Below are 11,669 nucleotides of genomic sequence, written 5' to 3'. Positions count from 1 at the left end.
TTAAACATCTAAGATAGAAATGATAATAATGCATATTTTGAAAGTTAATTGTGGATGCTAGATAAGATCACTTGTATATGCAAGGTGGTTCTGGGTTTCACAAAACCATAAGCACTTTGGAGTCTCATTAATCATAACAATAAAGAAGTGCCTGGGTGGCTCAGTTGATTGAGCGTCTGGGTCATGATCTCATGGTTTTGTGCGTTTGGCCCTCTGTCGGGGTCTGCACTGACAGTGCAGAGCCTGCTTGGGATTCTCTGTGTCCTTCTCTCACTCTGCCCCTCCCTTACTCTCTCTCTCTCTGTCTCTCTTAAAATAAATAAATAAACTTAAAAAAATCATAACAATACAGATTTCAGCGGCTCTGGCCCAGCCCCTCATAAGGGAGGATGTGCAGTTTATCGAAGTCTCACCCAGTTACTTCTTCATGTCCCCAGAGAGATCGCCCCCAAATATTTAACACCCCAGGGCTTTCCTTCATCAGTATCCTCTGAGCCTGAAGCCTGCTCTATACACCATCAGTGCTGCTCTATACACCAGGACAAGGTCTACACACGTGCTGAGAGTGCTGGCTTCTAGTGCTGCCCAAACAGGATGCTCCAAGATAGATGAGCCACTGCCTTTCCCTGAATCCTCACTGGACTGAAGCCAGGATGAGATCCACTCAGCAGTGTCTCACCATGTTACCTGTGCCCAAAAGCTGCCTGTGCTGCCCTGGTTTTCAGAATCACTCACAAAACCAGTTTCATCACCTTTTGCCTATGGCTTTGCTCTCCATAAGGCTCAAAGTGATGCACCCAGGCCATGAAAGGCCAGCTGTGTGACCATTCTGTACCTCAGTTTCCTTTTGTGTCAAATAAGTATTATACTAATATCTACCTATAGATATTGTCATAACCAAATACATTAATATATGCAGAGTGCCCATTGTGAGTAGTACATTAAGGGTCAATGGTTATTAGAACTTTTAGTATTCTCAAAATTGTTCTAGAATATAGACCCTGGGAACAAGAGGAAATTGTTGGAAGAGGTTAAAGGATGACTCAAACTGTTTAATTTTATTTAACTGAAATATGAAAAGGAGATGTGACTTACACTATACCCATGCTGGTATAGTTATTGCCAATCAGAAGGTGATAGTTTAAAAAAAATCAGACTATTGTGGGAACATAGAGGAGAAATTATTTGTTCTGGGGATGCTTAAGGGAGAAGGGAGAGGATTCACGTCAGAGTTAGTCTGTCCAAGAGGTTTGGCAAAATTAGTGTGACTTTGAAAGAGAAGATGAGATGGTACAGCCAGACTGGCAGCAAGACATGACTATAGAAATAGCATGAACACCAAGCACACGTGAGAATGGTGAGGGCGCACAGAGTAACAGAAGAGGGGAAACAGTGAGTGCTCTAGCTTGAAAATAAGCTGGGATTTTAGGTGATATGGAATAGCATGCTTAAAAGTTTAGATGTCTTTTTAAGGGAAGGAAGAAACACCAAGAGTTTTTGTAAATAGAGCCCTTGACCATTTTAATATTTTTAAACAACACTCACTTTCAGACAGTATGTTCGAAAACCCTAAAGTTGCTTTTTCATGTTCTAAATGTATGTTTGTACCCCATCTGGTATGTTACCTTTTGATGGTAGTGCTTGCTCACTGAATTCATGTCAGCATCTTAGCACAGAAATTTAAACAAAATTGTAGTTTTATTGCCTTTCACTTCTTACTTTACATGCAAATATTACCGCAAAAAAGTTCTGAGATTAGAGACAACGAGCAAAGATCTCATCAACTTAATAAACTTGAGATAAAGATGGGACTCATTAGGCTAAACCTAAGCTTATTGACTACATTCATAATTAGGAAGGAAAAAAACGAAGTGAAAGGACATGCATGATATGTTATTTATAAAATTATAGCAACCCTTTCTAGAAGGTGAACTGTAATTAGGAATTTGGGATGAATTTTTAGTCCTCTAGGGAGAGATTTTCCTTATAATACATAATTCCATTGGTGGCTTGCACATATTTGACTTTGGTAAATTTTCAAGAATATCATCATGTTAGAGAACAGTAGACTGTCTGAAGATATTGTTTTAGAATGTTAACTTGAGGGGCTCCTGGGTGGCTCAGTCAGTTAAGCATTGGACGTCGGCTCAAGTCATGATCTTGCAGTTTGCGTTGGGCTCTGTGCTGAGAGCTCAGAGCCTGGAGCCTGCTTTGGATTCTGTTTCCCTCCCTCCCCACCCCCTTACCTCTCTTTGCCCATCCCCTACTTGTGCTCTGTCTCGCTCTGTCTCTCAAAAATAAATAAATATATTTTTTAAAAAGTTTAGGTGTTAACTTGAATAGCTATATGGCTAAGGGAAGAAACAATTTGGGTAAGGCCAGACAGAATCCTTTGTTAGAACCCAAATTAAAGATGGTGGAGATCTAAGGCAAAGGCAGAGAGAATGAAAAGAGATTTCACAACAGCTGCTCAAGGAGATAGAAAAGAGGGCCAGGAAGGATAACCTCCTGCCTTATCTCTCTCTAAAGCCCTGTACTGTTAAGGTTTAACTCATGACCATTGTCAAAGGAAAAATATTTAAAGGACCCATCTCCATTTTCACAGAGCAGGCAAAAAAGTGTACGCTTAGAGCTGAGAAAAAAGGAATTGCTAACCGGCACAAGTAGTAATGAAAATCTAACAAAAAATATACAGTAACAATTATAATTTATTTTAAAACACTCCCTTTAAAATCAAGAACAGGACAAAGATTCTAGCTATTACTGCTTCTATGCAACAGTAGCTGGAGGATCTAGCCAGTACAATAAGACAGAAAAAGATACAAAGCATATTAGCATTGTAATCCAAGGAAAGAATTTTCTAATGCTCATATGAGAATCATAATATAATAAGTAATTATAAAATTAGAATTTACAGAGATTTTAACCTAGGCTGCTAGACTAAGGGTTCATATTTTTAATTACCTTAACATGTTGTCCTTTTAAATAATATTCAAAGGCAATTCAGGCTTTAAATATTTGTCTGTGACACATTTTCAGACTCATGCTACTAAGGCTGGAGGAAATACTCTGAGTATTCTCCACAGATACAGAAGTTCAGAGGACCCGGCGGTGGCCCAGAAGCACCTCGTCTCCAGCAATGATACCTGCGAGACTGCGTGGCTGACCGCCGGGATAGGAGCAGGCCCAGTGCCCAAAATCTCGGTGGGCGATACTTGAGTGTGGCCTGCAACATGGCCACCTCTGCTGCCTTCTCGGAGCATTTCGAGAAACTTCACCAGATCTTCTGCTGCCTCCATGAAGACCTGCAAGCTGTGCCAGAGCAGCTCCTGGGGACAGCAGGGGCAGAAGAAAAGAAAAAGCTGATCAGAGATTTTGATGAAAAGCAACAGGAAGCAAATGAAATGTTGGCAGAGATGGAAGAGGAACGACATTATGCACCTCTGTCTTTCTGTAACCCTATGATGTCTAATCTTGGAACCTACCGGAAAGACCTTGCTAAACTCCATCGGGAAGTGAGAAGCACACCTCTGACAGCCACACCTGGGGGCCGAGGAGACATGAAATATGGTACATACGCTGTAGAGAATGAGCATATGAATCAGCTACAGTCTCAAAGGGCATTGCTTCTGCAAGGCACTGATAGCCTGAACCAGGCCACCCAGAGTACTGAGTGTTCTTATCGGATTGCCACAGAGACTGACTAGATTGGCTCAGAAATCATAGAAGAGCTGGGTGAGCAATGTGATCCATTGGAGCGTACTAAGAGTAGGCTTGTAAACACAAGTGAAAACTTGAGCAAAAGTCGAAAGATTCTCCATTCAATGTCCAGAAAAGTGACAACCAACAAGCTGCTACTTTCCATTGTCATCTTACTGGACCTGACCATCCTAGCAGGTCTGGTTTATTGCAAGTTCTTTCACAGGCATTGAACTTCCTAGAGGGAAGGGTTTGTGGACCAGAACTTTGACCCTGTGAATGAATGGTGTTAGGGATGGGGAATAAGTGTAGTGCTGCTGTAAGGTAATGGTTCAAGGATGCACGGTGTAGCTAGACTTGGAGAAGGGAGGGAAGATGGAAAACCACCTAACTGTGAAGGAACAGCAACAAGACCAGTATGATATACCAAGGTGTAAAAAAAAAAAAAAAAAGAAGTTCATTAATCCTCCATTAGTACACAAACACATACATAGATACAATGTCCACAAATATACAAATAAATATATCAAGGAAAGAACTTGGAAATCAGATTATAGTACCCAGGGGACCGTGGCCTGATTTTCATTTTATCTGGATATCTGATGCAGTGCTTATTTTTATGGCTGAGATATAATATGTAACTTAAACATCCCATGAATATTCACTGAACACTTCTCATGGGTCAGTCTTTAAGATGCTCTGAAAATAGCTACAAAATATATGCTAAATCCTTGCTCACTTCAACTTACATTCAAACTGGAAAAGCACTGTGAAGAAAGTAAAACAATCATACACTAAGAGTGTCTTGGTGAACTTAGCAAAAGCCTTTCCTCCAACAAAACAACTCATTATATATTGGAGTGCTATCATCAGTCTCATGAGTTTACATTCTGGTTACAAAGCTAAATTTGATAAAGCATCCCTTACCCAAATTAACATTCCAGTTCATCACTTTCAAGATTATGCAATGCCTAATGGGATCTTGAATAAGCATGCTTTGATTGGAAGGCTTGGCCCACCACTTATAAGCTGTTTATGAGACCTATAAAATAACAATGATAACACATATCTCAGTACATATCGTAATGTATAATCTCATAAGGTAGTCATAAGAATTAGATGAAACACCACATTTAAAGTACTGAGTGCAGTTGCTAGAAGAGAGTATTCAATAATTATAAATGATAATAGTGATTACTTTTATTTTTATTAAAAGTCATACAACTTGAATCACAAGAAGCCATACAACTTATCCTATCAAAAACATGTAGCCAATCCAATGCCATAACTATCTGATATTCACTGAGCTGGGTGAATGAATTTGTTGGTTTACATCCAATTACGATCTAAAGGAATCTTCTGTTTAAAAAATCATTAAAGCTAGGGAAACAGAGTTCTACATGTTTCTCACCATTGGGTATAGGCTGTCCAGATTTAGTGGAAATGCATTTGTGGGCAAGTTTACATAGAACTGTAGTTTAAATTTACACTAAACTATATTTTTCCACACTACCATGACAAAAAGCCAAAGCTGTAAGTCAGCTGTGTATGGGAAATACTTACAAATTGACTCCAATGAACAAATTAAAGGTGATTCCAGAAGTTTTAGGGGAAAGAGAAAAAAAAGTCCCAGAAATCCCTATGTGGTATTTTTATTTTTAGTTGAATGGTTAAATTGTCATTTTGTGGTAATCGTTTCCGTGAGAGTATAGTTAAGATTGTAGAAGTTACCTCATGAGTCTTTTGCCAATAGCAGATACCAGAGAGTGGGTACTGGTCTCAAAATAAAATTGAAAAGAGAGAGGTAGAGAGAGGCAAATCGGAGAAGGAGTTAGGCATGAAGAAGGATGAGGAAAAACAAAAGAGATTCCTTCAGTTAATGATAATGATTCATGTGTTGTCTTCCTCTTAAAGCTGCTGCTGAAGCATTGTTGTCAATGGAATTCTTTTCCTTTCCTTCTCACACCCCACACTCTCTTTCTCCTTCTCTTACCCTCCTCTTTCTATATCCCTTGACTTCTCTCTAAACTAGGTTTCTTATGGTCATTTATTTTCTATTTGTTAGTAGAAAGGAATTGTCCAGTTCAGCAGAGGAGCTGAATATCAATGCTGTGTTCTCTTCCCCTATGCAAATAATATAGCACAACTAAAGCTTTGCATAGGAAGAGGAATAAAGTAAATTGTCTAAGAAATTCTTTCTGGATGGAAGGATTTGGATAAAGATTGTTCTTCTGTTTTTGATCTTTAGAAACAAGCTATATTAGTATTCTCTAATAGTACCTTAATGATATCTCTAGCCCTAGGTAATAGTATATATAAAATATAGAATCATAGAGTTGTGGCAGACAGCCTAGTTATTGTACCTGACTAGGAGTTCTTCTCATTCTTATTTGTTTGTTTTTTTAAGTTTGTGTATTTATTTTGAGAGACAGAAAGAGAGAGAGCATGTGTGCTTGCAAGCCAGAGAGGGGCAGAGAGAAAGAAAGAGAGAGAGAGAGACAGAGAGAGAATCCCAAGCAGGCTCATGCAGAGCCCGATGTGGGGCTTGATCCCATGAACAGTGAGATCATGACCTGAGCCAAGATCAAGAGTTGGACGCTTAACCAACTTAGCCACCCAGGCACCCTAGTTCTCATTCTTCATCGCATCTTGATTTCCATTCTAGGAGTTGTCCTTTCCCCATTGTGTATAATCTTGGTGGGAAGTAGCTTCTGCTTTCTATTAAAGAGTCACAGGGAAGCGATAAATCCTCTCCACGGCCCTGTGCATGCAGTGGGTGTAATGTGATCTAAGCCAGGCCAATGAGATACTCTCTCCCTGGACCTGAGTAAATGATGCAACGATATGAGTCATCGCCAGAAGTTATTCTTTCCCACTGTAGGATTGACAAGCTACCTAAATTCTTGCTGTATGCTGTTCCATCTGTGAGCCCCAGATGTGATCCAAGTAAACCCTTTTGCTTAAAATAGCCACAGTACATTTTTGTAGCTTACATTCAAAACCTGAATTTTATATTGTTTATTGGAAGAGATCTTGGAAATTCTTAGGAAAGATATAAACAAGGTAAGTAGTCACCTGGAAAACGGGGTTCAGAAACACTAACTCGGTCCATGTACATCCATCTCTCTCCCAGGAAGACTGACAACGGATTTGGAGCACACGGTGGTTTTATCAATAGAAGAGCATTCAGACATCCACATGTATGGATTAGGCTCACTGCCTTGGGAAAGGGAAGTCACACTCAACAGGGAAAAGAGAAGTCAATTCTCAAAGAACAAAAGGAAACTTGTAAAAATGTTAGGGCGCCTGGGTGGCTCAGTCAGTTAAGCATCCAACTGTTGATTTCGGCTCAGGTCGTGATCTCACAGTTCATGGGTTGGAGCCCCACATCCGGCTCTGCACTGATGGTGTGGAGCCTGCTTGGGATTCTGTGTCTCCCTCTCTCTCTGCCCCTCCCTGACTCGTGCTCTCTTTCTCTCTCTCTCTCTCTCTCTCTCTCTCAAAATAAAGGAATAAACTTTTAAAAAAATGCTAAGCAAAGGGTATAGGGTGTGATAAAGGATTTTTGAGTTCCCAAACCCTGACTTTTTATTAATGAAATTCAGACTGGTGTACATAACCGATAGAGTTGAAAAGAATGCATATGAGAGTCGGGTTGTCATTGTTGTGTTTGTTTGTTTGTTTGTTTTTTACCCTAAATTTGCTTTGAGAAATCAGGACTGAGGCAGGAAAAGCAAAGCATGCAAAAGAGCAGTAAGAACACAGGTTGGGTAGTTCTGTGCCGAGCACTTCATGCCATCTTCTTCATATTGTCCCAGTTCCAGCAGAGGTTTAGTAAGATCACAGGGCAGATCATATATTCTCAGGCTCTGAGGGAGCCTACGGAGGCATGAAACCTTCTTGTGACCCTGACACCAGGGGCAGTTGTAGCTGAAGTGTAGACAGCACTACAGTGTCTAGGCAGAAGGGCTGGATGTGCCTTCTCCAAGTTTTTGTGGGATCAGAGAGAATCAGAAAGTTTTTCTGGTCCTCCAAAGGGTACAGAAGTGTCCCAGAGAAGGTCAACTTCTCTTAGGAGCTAAAAGGATGCAGTATGCACGGCCCTGCACCTGCAGCAACAGATGGGAACTTGACTTCACCCCAGATACCAGTGGAGATAGATGCCAAAACATAAAGAATAGAGATGAAATACATTTTAGTGACATCAGTCAAATATCTGACAGAGATCTTCTGTGTTTACCTGCTTACCTCTGTGTTTACCTTACCATCACATTCTTATTCTGCTAAGGGCACATTAATTTTCCTTTGTGAAAGCCCTCGTCTTCATTCTCTCTCTCCGAGACTGACCCACCCCCTGGCTCTAGAGGTAGGAAAGTCACTCAGGCACAGCAGATCGGAGTCAAAGTGATTGGTTCCAAAATGAGTTCATGACAATCCAGAACAGTGAGTTATCTTGAGGTATTTTCATTACAGTTACTGAAAAGCAGATGTTGGTAGGGGAGATGCTAATGGCCATCTTCCGTGTTAAGGCAAAAACCTTGCTTGAGAGAGGAACCCAAGCAGAGAAAGAAAGAAATGGAGAAACAGTCTCCTGAAGTCATTATTGAAGGTCTTGAAGATCCAATTCTGCCTGGATCAGATTTATCCCTTGAATATATCTTGATTGTAGGCAATATTTTTTCTATTGTTTAAGTGAAATTTATTCACTTGAAATGAAAGGAGCCATAATGGAAATAAATTCTCTTTAAAAGTAAAAATCAAATTGAAACTCCTTAGCATGACCTGCCAGGTGATATATTGTCAGCATTTTGCCTGACTGTCCAACTTCTTCCTGTGCTCTTAACCTTTTCTAATGAAAGTCCACATGTACTAAGTTGTCCTCCTCATGCTTCTGGCTCTCCTCTCTGTGCTTCACATGGCTCACTCCTCATCCTTCAGGTCCTGGCTCAAATATTAAAGAAAGATTCTCTGACCAAATCTGTCCCCCATGTCCCCACCTCAAATCTTACTTCAGCACCCAGTTTATTTTATTTTTTTCATGAAAATAATCTGTATCTGAAATAGACTTGTCTATTTAGTTGTTTACTTACTTTTTTATTCTCTCGCTCCTCCAACTAGAATGTAAACTCCATGAGGACAGGTACCTTATCAGTCTTAAGCAACCCATAGTGCCTGACCTTTGGAAGGCATCTAATAAATACTGCAGAAGTAATCAATGATTTTCATTTTTATGCTCAAAAATTACATAGTGCTTGCTATACCAGGCACTGTCCTAGAGATTTTATAATTATTTATTTTTTTCTAATTTTCATAAGAATCCCATGAGGTTGGAATTAGAATTATCTCCATTTGACCAACCATGAAGCTAAGCTACATGATGGGTAAGCCATATGCCCAAGTGGAAGAGCTGAGTAAGGTTCACACCTGGCACCTGGTTCTTGATTCATTTCTTTCGGCCTCTGTGCCTTGCTTCCTGAATGACTTATTGAATGATTTGATAAACAAGTTGGCTACTAAGAAACTGATCATCTCTAGGTGAGCTGAGAATGCCAAGATATGACTTTAAAAAGTAAGTATTGACCATGGAATCTGTGACTCAGCCCAGATATTAGCCGCGAGAGGTCCAGCCTCACTCCTTTAATTGCTACAGCACCATGCATGCTTGGGAATTGTTAATTTGCAGTGGTGAATTATGAGCGCTTATAAAATATTTTACATCTATTTAATATTGTCATATAACTTTGGTCGGTTGAAAAGATACCAATTAGTTCATTCATGGAGAAAGACTGCAAAAGCTCTCAGTGAAGAAAGACCTCAAAGGCATATTTTTATCATTCCTTATGAAGCAGCATGACATTTTATAAAGTTTGATCAGCTACTTTATAGTTACTGCTATTGAACTTGTGTAGTGTACTTCAAATCCTACTCCCTAATAATTTTACAATTTTTATGATCTGACACTACTAATCATCAGGAAATATGATTAATAATAATAGAAAGGATGTTTCTCATTTAATCTTCAAAGCCATTTTTATGTTAACCAACATTAAAAAGCTGTGGGTATATTCATTTCTTTCCATTGAGAACATTAGTCTTCCCTTGTTACAGACAACTTTTTTTTTGTCCTTCTTTGGGTAAAACTTAATCCTACTGAAATGAGTTGCAGCTGTTGTACAAATTCATATTTTTATACTGATAGGAAGCAGTCAGACATTTCAACTATTCAGTTTTGTTTAAAAGTAAGTTAACAGTTCAGTTCACTCTTTAGAAGACACAGATGAAGGAATTGTACAGGAATGTGTTTGTGGCCAACTGAATGTTTGTGATTAAAAATACTTATGAAGGCAACATTGCTGGACTTGAAAAAAATTATAAGGTCCTACAGCCTGGGAGAAATTCATTGAGGGAGAATCCACATTAATGCTTGAAGTGGTAGCTTTTGACCTCTTGCACTGGTAAATACCAGCCAATGGTGCACAGGCTTCCCTTCTAAATGACTAACTCTTACATAATTTCCTTTCCTTAACAGTTCCATGAAGTCTACAATTTTTAGAATTACAGAATCTGACATAACAAGATAAACTTTGATACCAGGCTTCCCTAAACACTGACCATTTTCTCCTCATATCTCCATTCCTGATTCAAAACCATATTGATTTCCTTTCCTGGGAAATTAGAAAGAATTAGGAAAATTAGTACTTCATACAATTTCTCTATCTCAGATTTCCCACTAGCAACCCACATCTTACCTAATCTTATGAAATAATTGTTAAAAGCAAGAGCTGGAGGCTAAACTGATTGGAATTAGAATCCAACTAATGAAAGTCTCTTTGAAAGCAGTCTTGCCACTTAATAGCTGCCTAACTTAGGGTGAGTTAGAAATATCTTCTAACCCTCAGTTTATTAATCTATTCAAAGGGTATAATATTGCCTACCGCAAAGAATTTAGGGACATTAAAGAAGATAATCTATACTTAATGCCTAATATCTAGTAATTCATCAATAGAAAAACCCAATAGTTACTGGAAATATTAAAGGCTTAACTTACAATCAAACACATATTTAGCTCCCTCCCAAGCTGGTAAGAGTCAGAACTAATTCAAATTAGGGGGAAAAAACAATTTTTAATAGTAATTTAAAATAATACTGGGGTGTCTCACAGAACCCCAGGACAAGAATGCCACTGGGTCTCAGGAAGAATTAGAAGAGGAACTTCACAGCTAGCAGGAATCTCTCTGTCCCGCATCTATTCACATTTCTGAATCTCCACTTGATCCTTCTCTCTTCCTCTCTAGTTGATTCCCCCTATCTTGGCCATGTGGTGGATGCTATGACCATTAACATCTCCCAAGGGTTATAAGGTCAGCCATTCAAGAAGGGAAAATTACTTACCTCTTTACATTCCATATCCAAATCTCTGAGGGAAAGCTCTGCTAGTCCAGTTTGGCTCATGAACCCATAGCTGGTCCAGTAACTGAAGACAGGTTCCTCTTTGTTATAATCCTGTTGGTGGAAGGGATTAGTTGTAGGAAGGAACAATTAATTTAGTTTCTAGGAAAGGAGTTTCACAGGTGGCTATGAAAATCACCAGCGTTCTCCAACCCTGTCCCTCTGTCTCTGCTCATGTTGGGATAAATGTATTGGGGAGGGAGAGCTCCCTTCTCCCTGAGTCATTCTTGGTCATCCTGGCTGCCATTGTTGTTGATGCCATTCTATTTCCAGGCGTGGAACCCTTCTGCTATATGTTTTTAGCAACACAGCAACTGCCACTGATACAACCTATAGGTTCTCAAAAGTGCTTATCTGGTCCGTGTACCTTTATCTCTCCTCATCCTAATGGATTATAGGATTTTGGTACTTAGAAGTAAATTTAGAACACAGAAATCACACACACACACACACACACACACACACGCATTTTAAAAATGAGAAAACTGAAGCCAAGATAGACAAAGTCCTTAGCTAATATC

General features: G+C 39.4%; 1 pseudogene; it reads left to right on the top strand.

Annotated features, from left to right (window-relative positions):
- The first annotated feature begins 2,927 nt into the window (after window positions 1-2,927).
- LOC125156526 (vesicle transport through interaction with t-SNAREs homolog 1B-like) lies at window positions 2,928-3,932 on the top strand (annotated as a pseudogene).
- Window positions 3,933-11,669: the final 7,737 nt, after the last annotated feature.

This window comes from Prionailurus viverrinus, chromosome F2 (genome assembly GCF_022837055.1).
Source record: "Prionailurus viverrinus isolate Anna chromosome F2, UM_Priviv_1.0, whole genome shotgun sequence".
NCBI classification, from domain to species: domain Eukaryota; kingdom Metazoa; phylum Chordata; class Mammalia; order Carnivora; family Felidae; genus Prionailurus; species Prionailurus viverrinus.
The sequence above is the reverse complement of the archived record's forward strand: the minus strand, read 5'-3'. Positions and strand labels throughout refer to the sequence as shown.